Raw genomic sequence first — 26,150 nt, 5'->3', positions numbered from 1 at the left:
ATTAAGAATTTTAGTGAAATCTGCGCACCAATGCTAGAGACCATCAAAAAGGCCAGCCAACCTTTTTGTTGGACTAAGGCGGCAGAAGACAGTTTCCAACTTCTGAAGCGGAAAATAACGGAGAGGCCAATCTTGAGACTGCCCGATTTCAGCAAACCTTTTCAGGTTCGGTGTGATGCAAGCGGGACAGCTATTGGCGTTGTACTTAGTCAAGAGGACAGACCAGTGGCGTTCTTTAGTGAGAAATTAAATGAAAGTCGACAGAAATATTCGTCATATGACAAAGAATTCTATGCAGTGGTTCAAGCCTTGAAGCATTGGAGGCACTACTTACTAGGCAATGAGTTCGTCTTGTTCTCTGATAATTCTGCGTTACAGTATATAACACAGCAGCACAAACTGAACCATAAACATGCCAAGTGGGTGGAGTACCTGCAGAGTTTTACTTTTGTGTTGAAGCACATAAGTGGGCAAGCCAACAAAGTGGCGGACACTTTAAGCAGAAGAGCCCTGCTCTTACAAGAAAGTGGCATACAGGTGATGGGATTTGAGTACTTGAAGGATTTGTACCAGATGGACGCGGATTTCAAGGAAGCTTTTGAGGCATGCCAAAACCCCGTATTAAGGAACATGAGCCCATGGCTAGATTTCAATCTACAGGAAGGATTATTGTTTCGAGGAGGACAGCTATGTGTTCCAGACTGTTCAATGAGGGAAAATTTAGTAAGAGAAAAGCATAGTGGTGGATTGGCGGGACATTTTGGCATCGATAAAACGTTGGAGCAGCTTGGGCATTTCTATTATTGGCCAAAGATGAGCCGGGACGTGCAGAGGTATGTAACCAGATGTAAAATCTGCCAACTGGCGAAAGGGCACAGCCAGAACACCGGACTGTACACACCCTTACCTGTCCCAAGCAGACCGTGGGATTCGGTCAACATTTACTTTGTCCTAGGATTGCCTAGAACGCAGCGGGGATATGATTCAGTGATGGTGGTGGTGGATAGGTTCTCAAAGATGGCTGATTTTATTCCTTGCCGGAAGACTAGCGACGCCACAAACGTGGCACACCTCTTCTTTACAGAAGTGGTTCGATTACATGGCTTACCTAAAACTATAGTTTCAGACAGGGATTTGAAATTTACAGGGCATTTTTGGCGCACCCTGTGGAAAAAGCTGTGCACACAATTAAATTTCAGTTCTGCGTATCACCCGCAGACTGACGGACAGACAGAGGTGGTGAACAGGAGTTTGGGCAATTTGTTACACAGCTTAACAGGAGAAAACTCGCGATTATGGGATCGAGCTCTCGCCCAGGCAGAATTCGCTTATAACGATTCGCCCAATCGGAGCACCGGTCTTAGCCCATTTCAAATCTTCTATGGTATGCATCCGCGAGGAGTACATGAATTGCGAGATTTGGGACAGCTGGAAAGGATAAGTGTAGACGAAGAAGATTTTGTCGAAGCAATGAGCGAACTGCATGAAAAAGTTAAATTAAGACTACATGACAGCACGCAGAAGTATAAGCAGCATGCAGACACAAAGCGGCGTGAGGTGAATTTTGAAGTTGGAGACGAAGTCCTTGAACATTTACGCCGGGATCGGTTTCCTAAGGGCACGTATAACAAGCTGAAATTCAAGAAAATCGGCCCATGCAAAATTCTGCGCAAATTTTCAGCGAACGCATATGAAATTCAGCTGCCACGTGATATAGGTATATCACCCATATTCAACGTGGCAGACCTGTTCCCATATCATGCCCAGGCGGAAGATGACGGAATGGTACAGCCACAACGGGACACCCAGTTCGAGAGCAGTCTTTGGAAGAAACAGTTGCCTACAGTACGGACCCATGAAATCGAAGGAATCCTCAACACACAGGTAGCCAAGAAGACGCGCAGGAAGGAGTATCTACGTTACCTCGTCAAATGGAAGGACCGTCCAATGGAGGACAACTCCTGGCTCGACGAGGCACAGATTCGGAAGGCTGGTTACTCGGTGGAGGAGCTCATGGGACAGAGCCATGAGATCTCTTTTACCCCGGCAGCCTGATGCAGGAGCATCTGGTCGACAGGGTGAGGAGAGAGAGGGCGAACAGAGTTTCAGAAGAAGATTGCGAGTGAGACACAGTTATCTGAACGGACAGCAAGTCTGTCAAACTTTTATGTTTTTGTTTTATTTTCTTCCATGGTCAACTTATCTATCAACTTTCTGTTATTTTGCATTTCTGTTAATTATGTTCAAATATTGTAATAGATTCTAGTTAAAGATGATTATGGTAGGATAGGGTCGGTGGGTGCTTGACAGCGAAACCCTATGATGAAGAGGCAGACAACGTAACCTAATTAGAAGCCAAGAAAAGCATGTCTATGTTAACTGTAATCCAAACTGTCATTGCATAACTGTCAGCAGTTAACTAACTGCCTAAACAAAAGCTTTGTATAAAGAGACAAATGACATAACCCAAGGGGGTTCACGAGACGGAGCATTCATACGAGAATAATAAAATACATATTTCTACTTCATCTTATTCTGTGCACGAGTAGACAAATTGTTCATTGATAAAAGTCCTCAGTTATAAAACTTGCATATACAGTATATTAAAAACTGTGTCATTCTTTCATAACAAAAAGTATTTACAGTATCCAAACAGCTACGCGTTAGCAGTCAAAGAAGTGACCAAACAGCGGAAAGAACCAGCATCCTCAGAGGGACGCACCAGACATACACAACCGGGTAAGCAATCAAAGTTTCCAGCGGACAAGTCTAACTTCTAGTAGAATATTACATTGTTTGTTTCTGTTTAAAAATTACAAGAACTGTGCGACAAGGAGTAACCAACAGGACTAACATCGACCCATAAACCCTTCCAAGTTGCGGCCAAGGGTTTGTCGAACACAACAAGTCCAGACTCAATAAAAAGACAGAGCAACCACACAGCAAAAGACCGCTATCAAGACCGTGACCTAGAGCCATTACAAGGAAGCAAAGCGTGAATAAGACTACCCGGAGAAGAGCGCCGGAATCCATTGTGCCGATACAGGAACCGGCTACACCTGTATACAGCAAAGAGGAAGCAAGAGGTTAGGGTTTCATTCCCACCAAACCCTCGCATGGGAAATTGGCACCAGAAGTTTGCAACAATTAACCTGTGAAAGTGTAAACAAAGAGAAACGGGCTTACCTGAGTAGCGAAGCCGGAGTAACAACACAGTCGAACCCAGAAACCAAGAGCCCTGTCCACAGAGGGGCTGCAAGCCATTAGCTATGGTGCAAACAAAGGAACAGAACATATAGCAAAGAACAACGACATACCTGGTCCAGAGAGCGAGCGCCGGAGAAGAAGGAAGCTGGAGTTTCCATTGAGCTGTGCTACCAACGAACTGGGCGAACGGAGCCACCTTTTAACACAGTCGTCAATCACAAATTTTCCAGGAGAACCAGACCAACAGTAACCATAAAACATGACAGAGACATATCTACAGGCCCAAGAACGAAAAGACTGCACAGTGTAACCTTACCAGTTTATTCATAGAGCCAGAAGCTGAATAGACCCACACAGAGGGAACAAGACAACGCTGAACGACCTCACAGCACCACAGAACCGGTGGAGGATTACAGAGGTTCCATTGCGGACCAAAGTAACTCAGAGACAGAGCAGAACGAAAACCGCACAGAGACCTTAGCTACCAAACACCGAGAGCAAGAATGAGCCAAGGGGCGCGAACCGGGTGACCAAAAGGCGGAGTAGGGTTTGAAAGAATCGAGAAGGACAGGTGTCTAGAGGAGAACCAACGTAGGTACAGCAAGTTGATTAATAAAATAATTCCAAAATCGCTTTACAATCAACATAACATACGAACCAGTCCAATAGCAATAGACCACCTAAGCAGGGACAAGTGGTGACCACGTGGGCTGGACCCATCATTATGGGAAATGATATTCAAAGTAATTTGGTCACCATCACCCATGTCAAGGCATTGTCTCTACCATTTAATCTTCAAATTGATCCTTACCATCTTGGGTGGGTCACCAAAGTTGCTCAATGCTTATTCATGTAATCACAATGTCCCATCGCCTTCGATAATGGTCTCTATTATCATGAAAAAGTGATGTGAGATGTATCATTTCTTGATTGTATATACTTGTTGCTAGTTATTCCTTATGGGTGTGAACATTTTACCGAATCACTTCATGTGAACTCATACACCCTCTCCAGGGATCATCAAACCAATTTATTTTATTCCTTTATGCCTTCCATGGGTTGAACCCCTATCCAAAAAGGGTGTAGTATGGTAGGTCATCCTTCATAAAAATGTACATACTTATATCATTCCTGAAGTGAAAACTATTAAGCCCACAAGTATGCACAATTGCTTAGATCCTCTTCTAATTCAATTCAGTAAGGATTTTGTTGAATTTCATGATTTTCCATGTTCCTTACATAATAAGCATGACATTGTTTTAGTCGCTAAAGCCTTCCTTCCTAATTCTTATGTTGATCAAGGTGTACACTTACGTTGACCTATTTTCTTGCACATTGATCCATATTGTGTGATTATATACACCCATATATGAAGATAAAGGCTACAATAGAGTAGTTATAAAAGAGAATGGGATCCAGTGAATCAAATTACAAAATCCTTCTAAGCTATAATAACATACTACCACATTCAAATAAATCTGTATTTTAAATATTAAAAACAATCATGGATCCATAAAGACATTTGCAAAGAGAAAAAGGATTAAAAGGATAAAAAAACCCATGAAGTTTCTTCTACAAAAAGTAGCTATAATTGAGAATGGCATTCCAAGATTAGGATTTGAAACTTTGCATCATTAGGTAGCGATATTTCTATGTAAAAACGTCTAGAAAGGTTTTTCTATAGGGATCCTTTAGTTTAGAGTCCACACATTTGTCATCCAAACTAGGATGCATTAGCTAGAGATAAAATGATTGGTTCATTTCCAACAAGAACATGATATTGCTCTTGTCGCTATAGTGTAAGTTTTATATCAATAGATTGCATAGGTTTTTAATTAGGATTCTACCTCCAAATAACTACAAATCCTAGTGATAAATAGTTAACTACACTTGTTTTGGCATATTATTAAATATTAGATTATAGTTTTAGTTATTCACTCTTAATATCGATAGTGTTTTACTTTTGTCCCCATGCCCATATTAGGTTGCTCATTCATATGCTCATGGGAAATACCTTTACATACTCTTTATCTTCATGCTACCCATTATTGTAGACTTTGGTTGTTCTTTTGTAGGGTCATCTATGTTTTCTTACCTAAAGCATCACATATATGTTGAGATATAATCATCTATAAAAGTGTCTATGTGTTGGAGAAACTAAATAATATTGTAGAATTCACTATAAAGTTGACAATGGAGTCGTATTTTGCATTCAATTCTAGCATGCTTCCAATCAACTTGGAGATGATAGCAAGGGCAATAGATAAAAAAAAATGTGGTGGTGGTGGAATTCTTAAAATATGCACTACCAATTATTTTAGGGATTTTGAATATAGATGTTGGCATGATCATTCAACTATGTGTCAACTACTATGAAACCTACAATGCTCCACCAAATGAAGAACAAACAACCCAACAAATGATAGTCTTCAAATATGTCATCTATATCCACACTTTATCTTTTGTGCCTCATAGTAGTATCATGGAAATCTATGCCATGATGCAATCTAGGTTGAAGTCAAAGTTGTATCACACCTTTCTTAAAGTGAAAGGACAATGGAGCCATTATTCACCTAAACTAAGAGGAAATGATATAAAACATGAAAGAGTTAATTGGTTGTTACTACACAATTAATAGGTGGTTATAAAATTAAAATTATTAAAATAAAGGGAAAAATAAGTCAAGATAACCACCTTCATTTTGTAAAACATTTTTTCCTATAAAGAGAAGGTGATTATCAATGTATTCACCATTTCTTGGGTCTCGAATATTCACTTACTCTCTGACAATATGTTCATGTTAGTGGATCAATTAATTATGTAAATGGCAGAGTGTTTTGATAAATATTTTGTAGAATTGTATAGACTATTTTGTACTTGTAGGAAACTATTTTTGCATTTTGTTAAATTTTAATATAGATAGATATTTAAATGTTCATTTCTTTTTATGTTGTAAATATTGTAGCATAATATTTTTTTAAAGAGACAATTACAAAAAGGTGAATGACCTCTGTATTTTATAATTTACATATAAAAAAGATAAATCAACTTAAACTACTAGATTCATGCAAAATGAAAATTAATAATTACATATTTCAATAGAAATAAACTACTAAAAAAATATTTGAATTTCAAATAATGCATATTTATTATACATTAATCATGCATTCCACAATTTGCATGTGTTATATAACATCACACACCAACAAAAATCACAAATAAATATAAAAAATAAACCCCCTCCACAATTTGAAATAGGTTAGAGAGCTTTATAGGATTGTTTCTATAAACATTCGAAAATCTTATATAATTTTTTTATTATCTATTTTATATATATATATATATATATATATATATATATATATATATATAACATTTACAACCGTTTTTTTACTCCATAAATCACTATGAGGGTATATATATATATATATATATATATATATATATATATACAACCATTTTTTTACTCCATAAATCACTATGGGGTATTAAGAATCGTTGTAATTATTTAAAATTCTAAAATATTGCACATACAATATTACTCCAATAAAAATTGCATATATAACATCGTAATACCCATCCCAAATTTTAACATTTCAAAATGGTTCCCACAATACACTTCTTGTGTAAGGGTTTCCCGTCGGCCATAAAAGTATCTTTTAAGCCCTGAGATGTTAGTTTTCATCTTTGGATGATGGTCAAGAGGTCGATAAAAAATTATGTTGTGTCAAAACTCATAACAATTTCCATATTAAATCATGTTAAATTTACTATAAGATCTTATGATCCTAGGGCTTTGTTCATTCAATCAAGACATTATTGGATTTTCTCTGTAACATGTTTTATGGGAAGCTTTTGATAGAAAATATTTGATGAGAGAGAGGAAAAATAGCGAAGAATTCATGATAGCTAATTAAAGTTCCAGTGCACTATATCTTTGGATATATAGCCCATGGAAGGTAGGGTTCATGATATCCTAAAATCATTCTCGAATGAGTCAACTAGTTATTTTCTCAAAGACTTGGTTTATGCGAATTTTCAGATAGTGAATTTTTTGGAGGCTAGAGAAAAATACCATAATATAGGTGATCAAATTTTCATATTTTTTTCATTATAATATTGGAATTATAATTTGTCTATGATAGGGTTTGGGACTAATCCTGAAACCATTTTTAAAAGAGTCATCTTGGGATTCTTGCAATAAACATTTTCAGTGAATTTTCAAACCATGAAATTTTTAGAATATTGGGGTGACATAGAGAATTGCTTGTTGAAAATTGTTAAGATTTTGATTTATTACACTTTATGAGTTTTATCTTGTGGAATTTATGTATTTTGACTATCCTTGAAATTAGTCTCAAACAAGCCAATTTGGCATTTTTTCTATCACAATTTTAGCGATGTTTCAGATTTTGAATTCTTTAGATTCTAAGAAATCATATCATGGTGCTACAAGAAAAATTTCATATTCAAAGGGGCTAAAATCTCAGAGATATATCAAGACAAATTTTATCCATCTTGATAGTCTCTAGTTCAATGTGTTAAAGGTACGCAACTTACAATTGACATAATTATTCATTGGAATATCCATTTTTAGGTGATTGAAAATTGCGAAAGAGGAGTATTAATATTATTTTCTCATATGGAAAAAAATTCTATCATAAATAATACTCCTAATAAAAAATAAAACATAACATTGAAGAAAGCAAATACATAAAATATAAGTTCTCCCAATTAAATAACCAAGTTGATGTGTATGAATATTCTAAACCCCTGTTTAAGTAGGAAGTTGAGCGTGTAGTTTCTATTTAGAGGATTGGCCCATAAATTGGAATTCTTATGAAAAGGATTAGAGGATTGGCCCATATTGGCATTCTTATCATAAGGATTAGAGAATTGGCCCATAAATTGGAATTCTTGGATTAAAGGAAATTATGCTTTTAGATATTTATAGAAGAGGAATGAGAGGCTAAACGTTGGACTAGAATTGATTACCAAGGTGGATTGTGGTTGAATTAATGAATAGTCATGGAAACATTTGAATAGGTGTTTGATGATTTCATATAAATGAATTTTTTATCTTGTTGTTGATCCAATGGAGGAGACTACTAAGGTTCAAGCAAACATATTAGTCTAGTAATTCTTTATTGGAAATGTTGTTGCTACTTGCATTTGGAAATTGTGTTGTTATATGTACTATTGAATTTCTCAATTAGTTGTCTTAAAATTATGGATGATATTTAATGGTGTTTTTAATGTTTCAATGAGTGAACCGAGCTTGAGATATTTAGTAGTTTGATCAACTAAGGAATATTCTTTTGACTAACTAACCTAAGTTCAACTTAGTTATTGGGATATGAAGATTAAGTAATATTGTGTTCCAAAAAGTGCATATTTTTAATGGGAACCTATTTAGAGGATAAGTTTTAACTATTGCTTATGTGTTATTGCCTAGTTAACCAATTGACTAGAAATGTGTTGTATTATTACCTAGTTGTCTAATTGACTAGGACAACAATGTCTTGTTTGTTTAGTTGGATCATTGACCAAGAGAGTTTGAACAATAATTTGCTAACTGTATTTTTTTGTTTGATCATATTTTTACATGCTATATTTTATTAAATAGATGGAAATATTGTTTCATTGATTTCCAAGTAGATTGGGTGAAGAATCATATTGGTGATAGTTGTTCAAAATATACTTCAAAAGAATTAATGTGCCATGGATTGATTAGTATGATGGTTATTTACAAGATATTCTTTAGAGGTGACGATGTTTCTTACTATACCTAGATGACTTATTATTTTTTGGTGATCAACACTTGTTGTCCATATCAAATTGAGGGAGGAACTTATGTAATTTATTTTTTCCTCCAAGATGATCCTTGGGCGGGGGCAAGGATGGTGGAATCAATTATTGTTTTTAAAAAATCTTATTGGATTATGGATTTACCCATTAGAGGGATTCAATTGATCGACTATGTTTACCTACTTTGATCACTTCAATATCCATGTTTCATGACCAATTATGGTTATGTGGTCACATACATGATGGTTTGATCATCTACCCAAACTATATGTCAATATATCTAGTTGACTAGTTTATCATAAATTATCTCATGGAACTTTTCTCATCAAAATTTAATGTTAATGATGTCTATTAACACCACCACTACTCTTGGAATATCTCTTGTTCGTTTCTAATGTTTATTATATGATCCACTAATAAATATCTTATTTTCACTACTTAAACATGGTCAAAAAACCATGCATCCTTTCCTAGTATGAAAAAATTCCTATATGCACACATATCCCACTCAAATATTAAATACCTCTTTTCGAGGGTCTATCTAGTTCTTTGAGACCATGCTTATCAACAGTATGCTTAAAATATTTATGCGTGACTTCAGGCCTTTAAATCCTTTCCTTACTATGGTCAAGACCCAAATACCAATTCTTGGTGCTCAAAACCTCCTAATGGAATCCATATCCTAATTGGAGGCCAGACATTCCCTCTAAAATTCCTTTGTAGTTGTTCAAGGACTCATTCACGCTCATGATACTTAAAAGTTTTAGTTATTTCCTAATTATCTTTAACTTCCCCCATGACCATTATCAACATATTGAGACACATCCCTTGTGTCTAAAAATTTATAATGATCTTCATATATCATTCATAGAGCAAAAAACTATGAGCCTTAGAGGACTAATTTTGTTCATATGACCCTTTTTTACTTCATCAACCATAGTCTAGGACTTGAGACCATGCCAAACTGATGTAGGAGTCACAACCAAACCAAACCAATATTGGTTTAAGGATTCTTCCAAAAAATGAATCATGGAATACAAAAATAGAGGACATGATTTCCTCTGGTTTATGTAATTCTTTTTGTTTTCTAGAATCCTCGAGAAGGCATTAGTTTGCAAGGGAAAAGATTACTCATCTTGATTATGGGTTTTGTTTCTTTGTTTCCAAAGATAAGTTGTTTGGGAGATGTGAGGTAGAGGTGACTTATGCAATGTAAGAAGCAGGCCAAGAGAGAGAGGACCAGGGTAGTTTTGAACTAGGATGAGAGAGAGAGGGCCAGGGTAGTTTTGAACCATGTAGCAAGGCCATCAGGCCATCGTGACATAGATTTGATTATGTCATGATGCCATAGATGTAATCATTTTTATTTCAATTATATAAGTAGCCCATTTTTTATTCGAATTTGTGTTGTTTTATTTATGCAGTCCCTAGTCAGAAGTCAATGTTTTATTACATGTTATGGCTATGATGTCTTGTCTAGTAGCCACAAGAATAGTATTGTATCCAGATCCAAGTAGACAACCATGCATTCAACCCATGAATTAATTTCGTTGTAAGTGAAATATGAGACCACCAAGAAGGGAAGGATTGTGTCTTCACATGAGAGCCATGCAAAAATGGTGAAGGTTCATTAGAGGAGTTAGAGAAAGAAAGGAGTCAAGGTCTAAATGGTCAGGCGTAATTCAAACTAATGGAGAGGAAAGAGTCAACCAACCTAACCCCCAACTTAGGTGGGACCCTATTGGATGGTTGGGCCCTGAACCAGTCAGATGTCCACAAGGAAATAGAAAAAGGCTAACCCTTGATCAAAGTGAACACTTGCGACCTAATTTCATGGTAAACATGAGTATTAGGGAAATTATCCACATTGGAATTGAGTCAACGTAGCTACGAGATGGAAAATATTAGGCCACAAGGTCAGGAGGTTCTTTATTTTCGTCATAGATAGATTTTGGGGTTTCAGAGTTCAGATTTCATTCTTGCACATGCTAATTTGGAAGCTTAGTGACAAATTTCAATCATGGGACTAGATTCCTATTTTTTAAGGATACCGCAAAATCTAGGAGGATCATCCTGGAGGATGTGAGAGACCACACAGTCTTGAATTTACAAGGAAAGGAGAGTCCCTTTGCTATGTGGAAGACCCTCACTGAGCTATTAAAAAATGGTAGTGATGCTAGGAAATTCACATTAAGGGACAAGCTAAGAAACATATGCATGAAGAAGAATGACACCATTCCATATTACCTCCCCTTATTTTCTCAATATCGATATTATCTTAGAGGAGTTGGAAAAAATATTCCCTCTTTAGAACTAGTGAGCATAGCTCTCCAAGGCCTTCCAAAATCCTAGCATAGCTACCAAGACTTTGTAAATGGAAGGGATAAATTACCAAATTGGGAGAGACTTTGGTCTAATCTAGTGCAGGAAGAAATTTGGTGGAACACTAGAGATGGAGTAAGATCCAAATCTAAGGAGGAAGAGAGCTTTTACTTGGTTGGGAAGAGAAAGAAGGGTAATGGAAAGAAGGGCCAAATCAGACTAGATTCCATCTAGAAGAATGGAAATAAGAAGGATCAAAAAAAGATAAAATGTTTTCATTGCCATGAATTTGTGTACTATGCAACAAAGTTTCCACATGAGAATTCTAACAAAAACCCTTCATAAGGAGCAGGAGGTGAATAAATTGCCTCAAAATTCAAATTAAACATCACCGTGATTGCATGCATGGCCAACACTTTAATGGGGAGTGTGTGGTATCTAGATTCAGGTATCGCGTTTCATATGATGGGACACAAAGAATTATTCAGTAGCCAAGAGTACAAGGATATCCAGATGCACATAGAAATTGGGGATGATGGGTGGTAGAGTACCAAAGGAATTGGAACTGTAACCTTTAAGAGGGAGTTGGGCTCCCATATTCATATGAAAGATGTCATGTATGTGCCTGGGTTGAATAATAACTTGATATTTGTAGTTGTATTGTAGGATCATGACTATGATGTTGTTTTCACTAAGGGGAATTCCTTTCTAAGACATGTAGGTACCATGCAAGTGAAACATACTGGATTTTGAGTGAAGAATATCTACAAACTTGAGGTGGAAACTTACGCTACACTGAATAGCAAGGTAGAAAATATGTAGAGTCTATATGTTGGAGAACTCTGAGATAGGTGAATGAGACAGTTACAACATGGAGCCTTAAAAATCATGTATCATATTATGACCATTCTCTCGCAATGCGCCCTTGACGAGCATGATGTCTATAAGGGATGCACATTGGGGAAATATGTCTAATCCACCTTCGAGGGTCTAGATAGTGGAGTTCGAGCAATCTTGGAGTGAGTCCACTTTGATACATATGGACATTTTTTATAGCCTCTATAGTAAAACATAGGTATTATGTCATTTTTGTTGATGACCTTTTCTAGAAAATGTTGGATCTTCTTCATATGGAAGAAATATGAAGTTTTCTCAAAATTTGTTGAATTCAAACCATTGTTTGAAAAGGAGACTGGTCAGAAATTGAAAACCCTAAGAAATGATAATGGAGGAGAATTTGTATCTAACACCTTCAAGGACTTTTGTTCCAAAGAGGGTATTAGAAGAGAACTGATAGCACCTCATAACCAAGAACAAAATGGGGTGGTTGAAAGGAAGAATAAAAGCATAGTGTGAGTAGCAAGATCCATGTTTCATGATGAGGGGTTGTCATTACATCTATGGGAAAAATCATGCAACACTGAAATTTATCTGCGGAATAGGAGCCCTCATAAAATACTTGCCATGATCACAACCAAAGAAGTTTTTTCTAGCAGGAATCTAGATGTATCTCATTTCAGAATTTTTTGAGCTGCTCTGTATTATCACGTCTCCAAGGATAGCGAGAAGAAACTTGAGCATACAGCTAAGACGGGAGCCTTTGTAGGATATATAGAAGTACCTCATATTTATAGGGTGTATTTTCCCTCACTCAAGATGACAGTACTGAGGAGAGATGTTAAATTTAATGAGGAGAAGTCTATGAAATTCTATCTATAGCGTGTGTTGAGTATCCCACCAGAGGAGGAGCCTCTACCACCAAAGGAGAAGCCTCATGTAAAGCTTCGGGATGTTGTGGAGCAACCACAAGTAGAGGAGCAAAAAGGAGGCAAAGTGGAGGCACCCACTCAACAAGAATCTTCCAGACAGGGGGAGGAAGAGAACTAGAGCAGCTGACATATTGGTACAGGATGCACGATAATATGTAAGAGCTCCTACATTAGTTCACAGGAAGAGGAGGCCGCTAGACAGGTAAACTAGGTATATGGCTCTCATGACATAACTCATTAGGACATAGCCTTCCTCATTTGAGGAAGCAGTTTGTCAACTAGTGTGGGGTGATGCCATGGTGCAAAAGTATGACTCCATCGTGAACAAAAGTGTATGGGAGGTGGTGTTGAGACTAGAGAAAAAGTAAGTTGTTGGTTCCAAATGGATATATAAAGTGTACCATGCAACAGATGGGAGAATCGAGTAGCACAAGGCTATATTTCTGCCAAAGGGTTCTCCCATGTAGAGATAATGGACTATGAGGAAACATTTTCTCGAGTGGCAAGATGTTCCTCCACCATAGCCATTCTAGCATTAGTTGCATAGATGGAGTGGAAGATCCATCAGATGGATGTGAAGACCCCCTTTCTCATTAATATTTTTGAGGAAGAAATTTTGCATAGAGAAACTAGAGGAATTTGAGACATATGACAAGGAGAAACATGTATGTAGACACAGGGGAGCCTTGGATGGTCTCAAACACATGCACTGCGCATGGTACACTATGATTGACCCATATCTCAGTGCATTGGGCTTCACCAGAAGTGAAGTAGATGCCAACCACTATCACATTGTGGTAGGTGGAAAGTTTCTTGTCTTGGTTTTGTATCATTGATGACTTGATACTTACATGTGATGATCAGTTGATTCACTCTTGCAAGGGGGACCTTTCGAGATAAGTGAGATGAAATAAATGGGCTTGATGCATTACTTCCTTGGGCTTGAAGTATGGTAGGGTGATGGTGAGTTGTTTATGATTCGTTGGAAGTATTCCTCTAAAATAATTCAGACATTTCACATGGAGAAATGCAAGCCTAGGGACACACCTCTAGCTACAAACTGGAGGAAGGAGAGGCCTCTTCAGGAGAGGCAGTAGATGCTACCATCTATAGAGATCCTATGGGATCCTTGATGTATCTAGTGAACACAAGGCATGACATATGCTATGTAGTTAATAAGTTGAGTCAAGCCATGGTGGCGCTTACCACCCTGTATTAAAAGGAAGAAAATCATGTGTTAAGGTACCTCAAAGGCACAACCAAGTATCAGTTATGGTATAAGAGGACAAAGGGAGTGAAGCTCCAATTCTTCACTAATGCATAGGAGTCCATCAGACATAAAACCTATTTCAGGTTCTATCTTTAGTGTTAGGTTTGCATTTACTTCCTTGTATAGCAAGAAACAAAGGTCTATGCCACTCAACTCAGCAAAGGCTAAATACATGGCTACAAGTCAAGAAACATGTGAGGCCATACGATGAGGAAAATACTTGTGGGTATTTTCAGTCAGGAGATGGATCTAACAATGATCTATTTTGATAAGTATAATTGTATTAAACTCTCTAAGAATACAATATTTCATGATAGGTCCAAGCATGCTGATATCAAGCACCATAACTTACGGGATTGTGTGCAAAGGAGAATTATGTTGCTAGACTACATTCCAATTGAGGTGAAGGATGTAGATATCTTGGAAAAGGAATTTTCAAGAGAAAAAGTTGAAGTCCATAGGCGTAGGATAGGGGTGGTGCAAAATCCCTTCCTTGCTAAAAGGGAGTGTTAGAAATTATAGCAAGAAAGGCTTAATTTGACTTTTTCCTTAGTCAAATTTAGTAATTCAAATTTCCACGTCAATAGGATGACTTGGATTATAGTTAGCTTGTGTTACACGGCCTTCTCTACTAGTCTATTCAATAAATTTGAGTTATAGGCTAGAACTAGAGTTGTGCATGTAGTGATTGCTAAAATTTAGCAATCTCATTTAATTTTTTATAGTTGAACTCAATTAAGTTGAGATCGCGTAATAAGTTGACTCAATGGAAGATCAGTTGAGTAGTATGACTCTTGTTAACTCAATGATATCTTAGATAAACTATCTAATCGACTAAAAATATCCCAGACATGCATGGAATTCATATAGCATAGCTGGAGTGGAGGAAAAGGAACATTGTAATTATCAATTGTATACTAGTTGAGTGTACAGGCTTGATACTTAAGTAGGTGAATCATTCCTTGGGAATTGCATAATAAAATAGGAGAAAATTCCTATATTTTAGGAGCTAATTTCCTCCGGGATTGCGTAAAGAGATAGGATAAAGTTGGAGCCTTGAATTAGCTAAGTGTTTTCCAGAGCAAGATGTTAATTTTGATACTTCTCTATGTTGTTTCAATTACTTTAGCCCAATTCAATTCTTCAATTAGCAATATTTTCAATAAAAAGTAATCTTTCTAATCATGAATAGTAATTGAAGATAGAACAATAAATGCAATGATAAAGGAGACAATCAACATGTCAACAAGAGACACCAACTTTTTTCAAAGACCAGGGAAAAACCCCACTAGTGGTAAAACCCTTTAAAAACTATTCTTTTATTAGATTGTCATAAAATGTTTAGAAAAGAGTATAATGAGCCCAATAAAAAATAATCTAGAAAAAATAACCCAATAAAATTAAAAAATATGTGCTTAGCATCAATATATATTAGAGACAACTTTTCTTGTCTTCAGTCAACTATGGTCAGTTGTAGTCAATTATTAAAATTTTCCCTAGTCTACAGTTGCATGGAGGAAGAGTTCACGCGTGTGACTAAGAGATTCTAGCCACTCCCTTGAGCCTACAAACCTTCGAGTGCAGTTAAAATTCTCCTTTGGCAAGCATACGATTGTGACACAAAAATCTAAAAACATGAGCGAGCTTCGGACCCTATAATCTCAGACCTGTGTGAATCAATTACCTTGACTCTGCCTCATACTTGTGTGAACCAATCAATGAAGAAGAGAATAAGAAGATGTTTTGTCATATTTAAATGAGCTTGAGGTCACTTTTATTTATAGCCTTCTGACAAATTTCTTATTAGGGCCTACCTGTCCAAATGTGCATATGCAACATTTTCTTCATAAGTTCACTTTCCCTTATTTGATTTGAGTGCTTCAATAGTCAAAATGGGTACCTTCAAAAAGGGGAATCTCCTCCGATTGTTGGAATTTTTCACTGAGATACAAAAGTTAATACTCCCTCCTAGATAGGGAGAAATTCCATTTGTATCCTGTCATGTATATCCTATCATCATATCATGTCCCATCTCTACTCAACTCTATCTGCTGAAACATTCTCGAATCTAAAGAAGAAGAAACAAGGAGCATTAGCTTCCACCCTCTATAAAATTAGAGAGAACATCTCAATCTAAAATAAACATGAGGGAGCACATCTCAACCTGAATCTACATCGAGGAGAACATCTCAACCCAAAATATCATGGGGGAGCTAAACATCTAAAACCCCATATTGACCAATAGGGGATATAGGGGAGAACATATCAACCCATCCTATTTCCCATGGATCTTCCAAAAAATGACCCTCAATATTCATTTGGTAGAACACCTGCATAATAATCATCTTGGATTGTACACCCCAAGTACACTCTCAACCCATTGGCCAAACGGGGAATGGTAATCCCAACAAGCCTAGCTTATGGGTGTGATGCCAACTGGTGTATACTCTATAAATACCAAGATAAGGGAGAAACATGTCCAACCGTATGGGTAATAGATAAGCGAGAAAAATATAAGACCTTATTGTCCAGAGATCCCTCAATACAGGAGCCCTCCATCTCCATTCCTCACCCTGGGAGCTTAGACCCGTGGGAAGAGTCAGCTCCGTGTTCTCAACCAGTGATTCCCCTTATTAGGAGGGGTCACATGCATCAGTCCAGGCTACCCTATGAAGACCAAGAACTTCCATTTCATTAAATCCTATGTAAGAATGTTTACAATCAGCTCATTTGTCAATATATGATGGAGTCTAATGGCCCAATGTTTAAAATCAGCTCATTTGTCAATATATGATGGAGTCTAATGGCCCCTCTCTGCACCATGTCTCGAATGTAATGATATCAAATCTCAATGTGCTCGGACTTTTCATGAAATACTAAATTCTTTTCCATATGTATACCACTCTTTTTGTTGCAATATATCATTGTAATGTCTAAGAACTCCTCAAATATCTCTCCAAAGAGATTGCTCAACCAAATTTCTTTGCATCTAGCCATGTTAAAAGAATTATAGTCTACTTCGATGGTACTAAATTCTATGGACTGCTGCTTCCTACTCATCCAATATATCATGGCAGATTTGAGACCAAAACAACATCATGATGTACTCTTCTTATTAATAACATTTCCTGCCCAGTCAGCATCAATATATCCATGAAGTCAAACATCTCTAGTAGTATATCTCAAACCAAGGGTGATCGTCCCATGCAAATATCTCAGAATGTAGTTGGCAGTGACCCAATATACATGGAGATGCTAGGTCATGAACTGATTCAATGTGTTTAGTACATATCATATGTCTGGACGAGTCTTAACTAAGAAAATAAGAGCCCCAATCAATTTTCTATACTCGGATGGATTTGCCAAGTCAGGTCCAAAATATCTTGTGTTTTCTTTCATGTTCTATTTTTGATCAAAGCTTTGAGTTCCTTAAAAATTTCAAAGGCTTCATCCTTGTGCTTCAAATAATATATCCAAGTATTTCTGTGGAATTCATCAATAAAGGTGATGTAGTATGTTGGGTTGTGTTATATTTTTTCCACGACTATCCCTAGTAGTTAAACCGAGGGGTTAGAGGGGGGCTGGAGCCTCCCCTTGTCGAGAGCTTTGACGGGGGCAGTAGCCTCCCTTTACGGGGTTCAGGGTAATGCCCTGGGAATTTTTTTTTTGGACCCTATATTAGGTGGGCGGAGCTACCTATGGTTTTGTGCATGTTTTTCGCACCTGGTTTTGTGGGCGATGGTTTTTGGTCCATGGTATTTTGTAGATCCGGTCAAGTGAACTATGGTTATGTTCGAATCTAGGGTTAATGGATGCTTCAGCATGTATATATATGTATTGTACCATTGAAAGGAACATAATGAAAAATCAATCTAGTAATCACGGTTTTGGGATCCAGTAGAAAATATCTGTGTATATTTTTTTTATGTGTTATGATCTCACCATTGTTTATTTTTATTTTTTTAGAATTCGTATGCAAGTAGTTTTTGTATGGGGTTAAAACCTACATAGTAGAGATGACCACCAATAGAATGCATGGGCATCAGATCACATATGTCAGAATCAATGAGATGGAGGATGTCATTTTTCTTCTTCTCACTGGAGGGGAATGGTCCCCTTATCTTATTTCCACTGTCACAACCTGGACATACTCCATCATGTTGGGCTTGAACCTTGGGAATCCATTAGACAAATTTCTCTAATTTCGGAAGAGCATCATAATGTAGATGGGCTAATATTCGGTGCCATAGTTCTCTTAGATGATTTGTATCATGGGCTAATGCTAGAAGAGGTCTTCCACTAACCTTGTAAAGTTCTTCAACTCTTGATCTCAATTTAAATGCATCTCTCATAGGTGATCCAACCATCCAATTAATAACCTCTCCCCTAATAAACACAACCCTCATCCCCTTATCTTCCAAAGCATATATTGATACCGAATTATTCTTAAATCTTGACACATACATCACATCGTGAAGCATAATAGATTCTCTAGAATCCAAGTGAAATTCTATGCACCTGAATCCTTTCACAGGATAAGTGGAGTTTTCACCAAGAATTATTTTCAAATTTTACTCCCTCTCTACCAAATTATAGAGAAATTCCACATGCCCACAGAAATAATGAGTGGCCCCACTATCAACCAACCAGCTATCTCACGAATCCGGAGGAGAAGAACTAGTGAGGGAATAAATAAGAATATATTCAGATTGCTTGTCAACATTACTTTCATACTTTGGCATATTGAGTTATTTTGAGGAAAACAATCTTCTTCATGGTCACTTGGAGAATCTCTTCTTCTTCTTTCATTCCTTCCATTGTGATCATTCCTTCACACATATCTTCTTTCTTTGATCATCAAATCTGTTGTTGTTGCTTCCAGTGTTGTAATGTGGACCATTGTTCTTCTCGGGGAAATATCTAGAATAATGATCCTTCTTATGACAATTGTAGCATTCAATGTGAGATGATGTTCTATCAAACCTTATATTTTCTTCTCGAGGTGGAGGCTTTCTTGAATTTGATGGACCTCCTTTTCCTTTCATCTTCTTTCTTTGAGTGATGGATCTAGTGGTCTCTCCCTCTTCATGCTTTGGAATTCTTCCTCTTGATATCATCCTTGATTCTTCTTGAGTGATATTTCCAACTATTTCATCAAACGACAGAAAGGAATTATTGTTACTTATGGTAGTGATGAAGGTTTCCCAAATAGGAGGGAGAACTCTAAGAGTTACGATCACCAATTCCTTGTCAGGCACAATTTTTCCAACTCTTTGCAATTGATCTCAAAGATAAGATATCCTCATAATGCACGATTGCACAGACTCTCCCTTGTTCATCTTTGTGTCTATTCAAATTTTTGACTTCATACATGCTAGTTATCTTACCATACATATACTTAGACCTTCTCAAGTTTCCAACATACACAAGTAGATATCCTGTAAACCATTAGCTATAATTTAGTTTTCCTTTAACTCACCTTTCTTGTGCTTGTTCTTGACAGCAACAGAAGAATTCTCCGGAGGCTTGAGAACTTTTCCTTGAATGTAATCTATAACATCATTTTTATTAGCTATAATCCCTAACCTCACTTTCCATGCAGTAAAATTAGATGAGTCACCGAACTTCTAATTTTTCTTTAAGAAGGAAGACATATTGACTTGACTAGATTAGCACCTTTGAATTTCCAAAGATGATTTCTTCAATACTTGTCTCCTTTTCGTCTTGTCCTTCACCTTAGCTCTAATATCATGTTAATTTTCATACTACTCTATGTTGTTTCAATTAATTTAGACCAATTCAATTCTTCAATTATAAATATTTTCAATAACAATTAATATTTCCAATCATCAAAAGTAATTGAAGATAGAACAATAAAGGAAATTATAAAGGATACAATCAACACCTCAACAAGAGACACCAGGTTTGGTCAAAGTCCAGGGAAAAAACCCCAGTAGGGGGGAAACCCTTTAAAAAATCTTCTTCTATTAGATTGTCATAAAATGTTCAGTAGAAAGTATAATTAGCCCAATACAAACTTCATCTAGAAACATTGACCCAATAACATTTGGAAATATGTTCTTAGCATCAATATATATGAGAGACAACTTTTCTTGTATTCGGTCAACTATGTTGAGCTGTGGTCAACTATCAACTTTTCCCTAGTTTACGGTCACATGGAGGAAGAGTTCATGCATGCAACTAACAGCTTCTAATCACTCCCTCAAGCTTGCAATCTTGTGAGTGTAGCCAAAATTATCCTTTGGTAGGCATGCGAATATGACCCAAAACCCTAGAAACATGCGCTAGCTTCAGATCGTGTAATCTCAGACTTGTGTGAACCAATTACCTCGACCCCTTCTCAAACCTATGTGAACCAATCAATGAAGAAGAGAAGAAAAACTTTCTTGTTGATATCCAAATGAGCTTGAGATTACCTGTATTTATAGGCTTCCAAGGGTGACCAATTTCTTGTTAGGGCTTACCTATCCAAATGCGCGTATGTGGGATTTTCTTCATAAGTTCACTTTCCCTTATTGAATTTGAGTGATTCAATAGTTAAAATTGGTCCTTTCGAAAATATTAATCTAGTCCCATAATTGGAATAATTCACTGATCTACCAAAATTAACACAGAATATTCTGCGAGAGAACAAGTTTACAGTGCAAGGTGTGCTTGAGGATTGAAGCAAGATATTATAATATTTTTTCTTTCTCATCTCGTTATTGAAAAGTAGTGAAGAATTTTTTCCCAGTTCGGTTCCCCTGTAAATCATTGTTTTATTATGGTGTTTTAATGTTTTCATGTCATTGCATGTGTTTTTAAATTGTGGCTTCCATTCCACAGAATAATAAAGGAAATTTGTAATATCTTGTTTTTCGGTTCGAATACATCAGTGGTAGAAAATTTCTATTAATTTTTGAAATCTGCATCTTAGTAGAATATCCAAGAGACATTATCCCCTAGAGATTTATTCATGAGAGATGCAAATCCTGACTTTTCAAAAATTTGATGGATCTGTATCCGAACCCCTATGTGAAACTTGGTGACTTAGAAAGTAGTATATGCAGACATACATTGTTTCCAAGATAAAATTTGGATTTATAACCCAGGTAAGTTTTGGTACGGTGCAAATGTGTGTGTCATATAGAATCATGACTTTATAATCTTTATGAGTGGCATCTTGAAATTAAATTTTCATGCAACATGAAGAATTTGATTAAAAACTATAATCCCATAGTTTCATAATCAAACTTCTTAAGGTGTAAGGAATAGATAAATTGTTTGTCCCATTTAAAACTAACCAAGTTGGGGGTCTGCTGGAATAATTTTGTTCCTTTTCAAGAAACATCTAGACTTGATGTCCAATGTTTCAAACAAAATAATTCATAGGCCTCAGTTGTCTGCACATATCAAGGGAAACTAAGGAAGTTTTCTCATTTCTAGTTTATATGCTTTGACAATTGAACATTACTAATTATTTAATATTTCACATCCCTTCAAAGCCCTAGAAATTGAAAATTGATGTATTGACACTTCAACTGGGCCCCTCAAACCAATACATGAAGCATCCTATGCAAATGGAATAAGATCTAATCATTTGGATGCTAACAATTTACATGTCAAACTGGATAAAATTTCACTAGTGATTGTTTAGCTAAAAGAATAAAAATGGGCAATGCAAAGCATCCAACATAGTAGTTTGATAAATAAAAAAATTTGTTTTCTATGTGTCTAAGTGTATAGTTCAGCAAATGATGGTGCATAATAATTGTAATATGGAATAGAGGTGAAACTACCCAAAGTTGAGTCAAGGTAACTACTAAGATTATGGATATAAAGTTGAAAATTCCTTGATTCAAGGTAACTATTGAAGTTATCAACGCAATGCCAATGACATTTGTAATAAGGTATATGGTACTAGCACATCAATACCAAACAACAGAGTTTTTAAGTGGGAATTTGAACAGGGACTAATGTTTCGCCTTTCTTTTGGACCCGAGTATTGAAAAATCATAATACCCCAATATTTGAAACAAACACTAACAACAATTCCGTGGTGTACAAGTTTTTAGTTCCAAAATCATACTGCAAAAAGGCAATGAAAGGTAAAACAAAATTCTTGATTATAAAAGAAGATTCCAATGTCGAGCATGGACAATATCTTAGTACAATGGATGACTCCTTATCCACAAGAGGAAAATTCGGTGTGTGAAAGTGGGTATTGTTATATCATAAAATATGGCTTAAATCCTCGAAATTGGTTTGCAAATTGCTATAATAGAGCACGAGAAAATTGTAAGAAAAATGCTTTAAAAAAATTCCCATTAAGAGACATGCCATGTACCATTCTTGAAAACTGTGGATTGTACTAGTTAATTTGAGTGGCAAGATAAAACTAATTTTGTAACGTTACCTTTATTTTACTAAGTTTTTTTGATGGAAGATCAAGAAAGTAGTTTTCAGACCTATCCATTGTTAGACACACCATACACCATTACTTAAAAATATAGATTGTGCCAACCAGAAGTTAATTTTGTAACATTACTTATGTTTTACTTACTAAGGGTTTTGAGATGGGGCATATAGAAAATAGCTAAAACAAAAAGTTTCAATTTCTAAACATGCCATGACCCATCCCTACAAATCATGGACTGTATTGGTTAGTTTCAACAGAAACAACAATTTAATTTTGATTTTGTAAGGGATCTCCCTAGAGTGTTGGAAGGGATCTTCCTATAGTGTTGTAAGCCGACTACTATGCATTATAATACACCCAAAGAAATACAATGATGATAGGAAGCATCTTATCCATAACTAACTAAAAAAAAATAAAAAAATAAAGATAATTTTTTTTTTAAGGCTTTTGGTACATACACTCCACTTTCTATGCCACGAAAAAATAGGGATTTATAGACGGTAAGAAAAACATGTCCATGGGACTTCACGCCTTTGTTGGCTAACTTCATTAGCTAGATTCACAAATGTGGAAATTATGGCTTCTTTTCTTTTTGAATTTAGCGGAGGAGTTTGGAAGAATGTGACTCTGTTGCTTCATCCCTCTACATCATGTGAAGCCACTACAACTGTAATTGCATTTCCAATCCAAACAACCTCACTCACTTCCACTTAACAACCTCAACCCTAGAAAGCATATACACCCCTCAACCCAACGTCAGTGGCTTAAAAAATCTTGCCACCTCCTCCTCTACTCCCACCTTCCCTCTTGATATTCCTTGAATGTCATGGAATTGATCCCTCCTTCACACATGTAATATTAATACCATAAATGTTGTTTCTCACCAGGGCTTCCCTACCTCATAACCTAATTGATAGCCTTCTTCATTTTCATAATTTAGGATTCTCCCTACCCTCACCCTGCCAAAACACAGAGACTCCATATCGAGGCATTTCAAGGATCAAATATACAAATGAAGGGCTTCTCCCATACATTCTATTTTCAAAATTCTAAAAAAGTCACCTAGGAACTATTGTCAAACTTATTGTACATGAAGCAAGTGATAATGATGGTCTTCCCCATAGATAGATCTCCTAAGAAATCCAATTTCTATTCGGAAAGTGGTGACACAATAGCCATTATAATATCCAATTTCACACCCTATTCTAGTGTTTTTGTGATTCCTTCCAAACATGTATGGAAATTAAGATTAATCAAGACCAACAGATCTGCAATAATGTTGATGATCTAGGAGAATAGGCTCTTAAAATTAACTTTGTTGATTTGACGTAAGGGGCCTTCACATTTAATAAAGGAGTGGGTTCCTTAAATTTTATTAAATGTAATTTTTTAAGTTTTATTAATTCAAGAAGATTGTAGAAGATAAGGATTAGTTGGATTGATATTACTAATGCATGTAATAAAATTCATTTTGATTCTAGAGTGATCATAGGGCTAGGTGAGGATATTGTGTATCTATGAAATTTGAAGCTAATTTTCTCATGTACAATGTAAGCTTACAAGCATTCTCTCTCTCTCTCTCTCTCTCTCTCTCTCTCTCTCTATATATATATATATATATATATATATATATATATATATATATATATATATATATATATATATATATATATATATATATATATATATGAGAGATTGGAGGTAGCAGAGTATGTTAGATAAAAATGTGTGGGCAAATCACCCCCATCTTGGGTTGATGAGGCCATTAATTTTATGTAATAGTTGTGATAGAATGGGGTTTCTATGTGCATTGAATTAATAATTTTTTGTGTGTTTTGTGAGTCACTTTATGTGTGATTAATGACATTTGAGTGTCAATATATACACAGAAATTTGTATGTGTCCAACTTTGGTATTTGGTTAAACAAATGTGACTATGGATCCTGCTCTGGTATTTGGTTCTATAATTTTTATTCCAGTAAACACTAGCTATAGGAATTTCCTATAAAAAGGTATGATTTATTTTTGGGAATCATAATCAATTCCTATCAGATTGTTACTGAGAGATCAAACCATTTGTGTGAAAAATGGTAGGTCATTTGAATGTGTTGATGCTATTTGCGTTAATTTCCAATGAAAGGGCATGAATATTGATCAAAATTCATATGGTTGTAATGAGAATCGACTATAGTTGTATTGGCACATTGTATTGGGAAAAATAGTCAAGTATCGAAACTAAAGAGAAAACCTAGAAATTGGTTATAGGAATTGTCAAAGAGTGAAGGAAATTCACTAGTTAGGAGAAGATTGATCGAGACTCTATGATTTAAGGTCTTCGTGGAGATATAAGGAATCTATAATGAAATTATGGAATAAATTTTCCGAATGCAAAGCTTACAAAGGAGGGTATTGGTAATCCTCTACATTGTATTGGAAATATGTTGAGAGCCACTTTGTTCTCGCTAAAAATCACCTAGTCACAAATCGTGATTAAGTGTTTAAGGAATCCTCCATCAACTGAAGGATTCCAAAACTATTTCCAAGGATTGGATCTATCATAGTAACTAATGGAAATTTTTGATTTATTAAATCTTAGTTGTAAGGGAAATGTTGTCTTGGCAAGGATAATTGTGATTGGTTTATGGATATTTATTGCACTTCTATGACATCATGGGTTTGGTATGGAAAAAGAGGAATGTTCCCAAATCGACGGGGAGACATTCAAAATTGAATGAGGAAAGGAAAACTTTGTATTTGGACATAAAGAATTAGTGAATTGAAAGTGAGGATGTAGGTCCAAACTAGAGATTTGAAATGAGGTCGTTTTATGTATGCCAAAGAAATCCCTGTGGAAATGTACGTTGAAGGAAAGGGGGTTTGATGTTTTAGTTATTCGAAAGAAGAGTAGTATGAGGAGGATTTCATGGTGAGGATACCTCTTGATGAAACACAAGTGGTCTTATTCTATTTGAGAAAATGCTAGAATGAGGTTTAAAGATATGGCACAACTACAAAAATATCTAGCAGTGCTTCTTAATAGTTTTGATAACTACGTGTTTAATTTCTATATAAATTTTGTTCATTTGATAAGAGCCAGATGTTGAAAGTTTTATGAGTTTATTGATGACTATGAAACGAGCCTACAAACATAGGATTTTGTGTTTATTTGATGGAGTGGATTAGAAGTGAAAATGAATTTTAGACAATCTTGTAGTATTTTATTTGTTGGATATCAAATAGAATTAGAACTTCCTACACTTAGGTTTTAAAGTGTGAGGTTTATGAAACGAATGGAATAGCTGGAAGCATTAATAACATACCATCTATATTATCACCATCAATTGACATGAATCCT

The sequence above is a fragment of the Pinus tabuliformis genome, chromosome 6, assembly GCF_031772625.1.
Source record: "Pinus tabuliformis cultivar Carrire ecotype Pingquan chromosome 6, CPIR1, whole genome shotgun sequence".
Lineage (NCBI taxonomy): Eukaryota > Viridiplantae > Streptophyta > Pinopsida > Pinales > Pinaceae > Pinus > Pinus tabuliformis.
The sequence above is the reverse complement of the archived record's forward strand: the minus strand, read 5'-3'. Positions refer to the sequence as shown.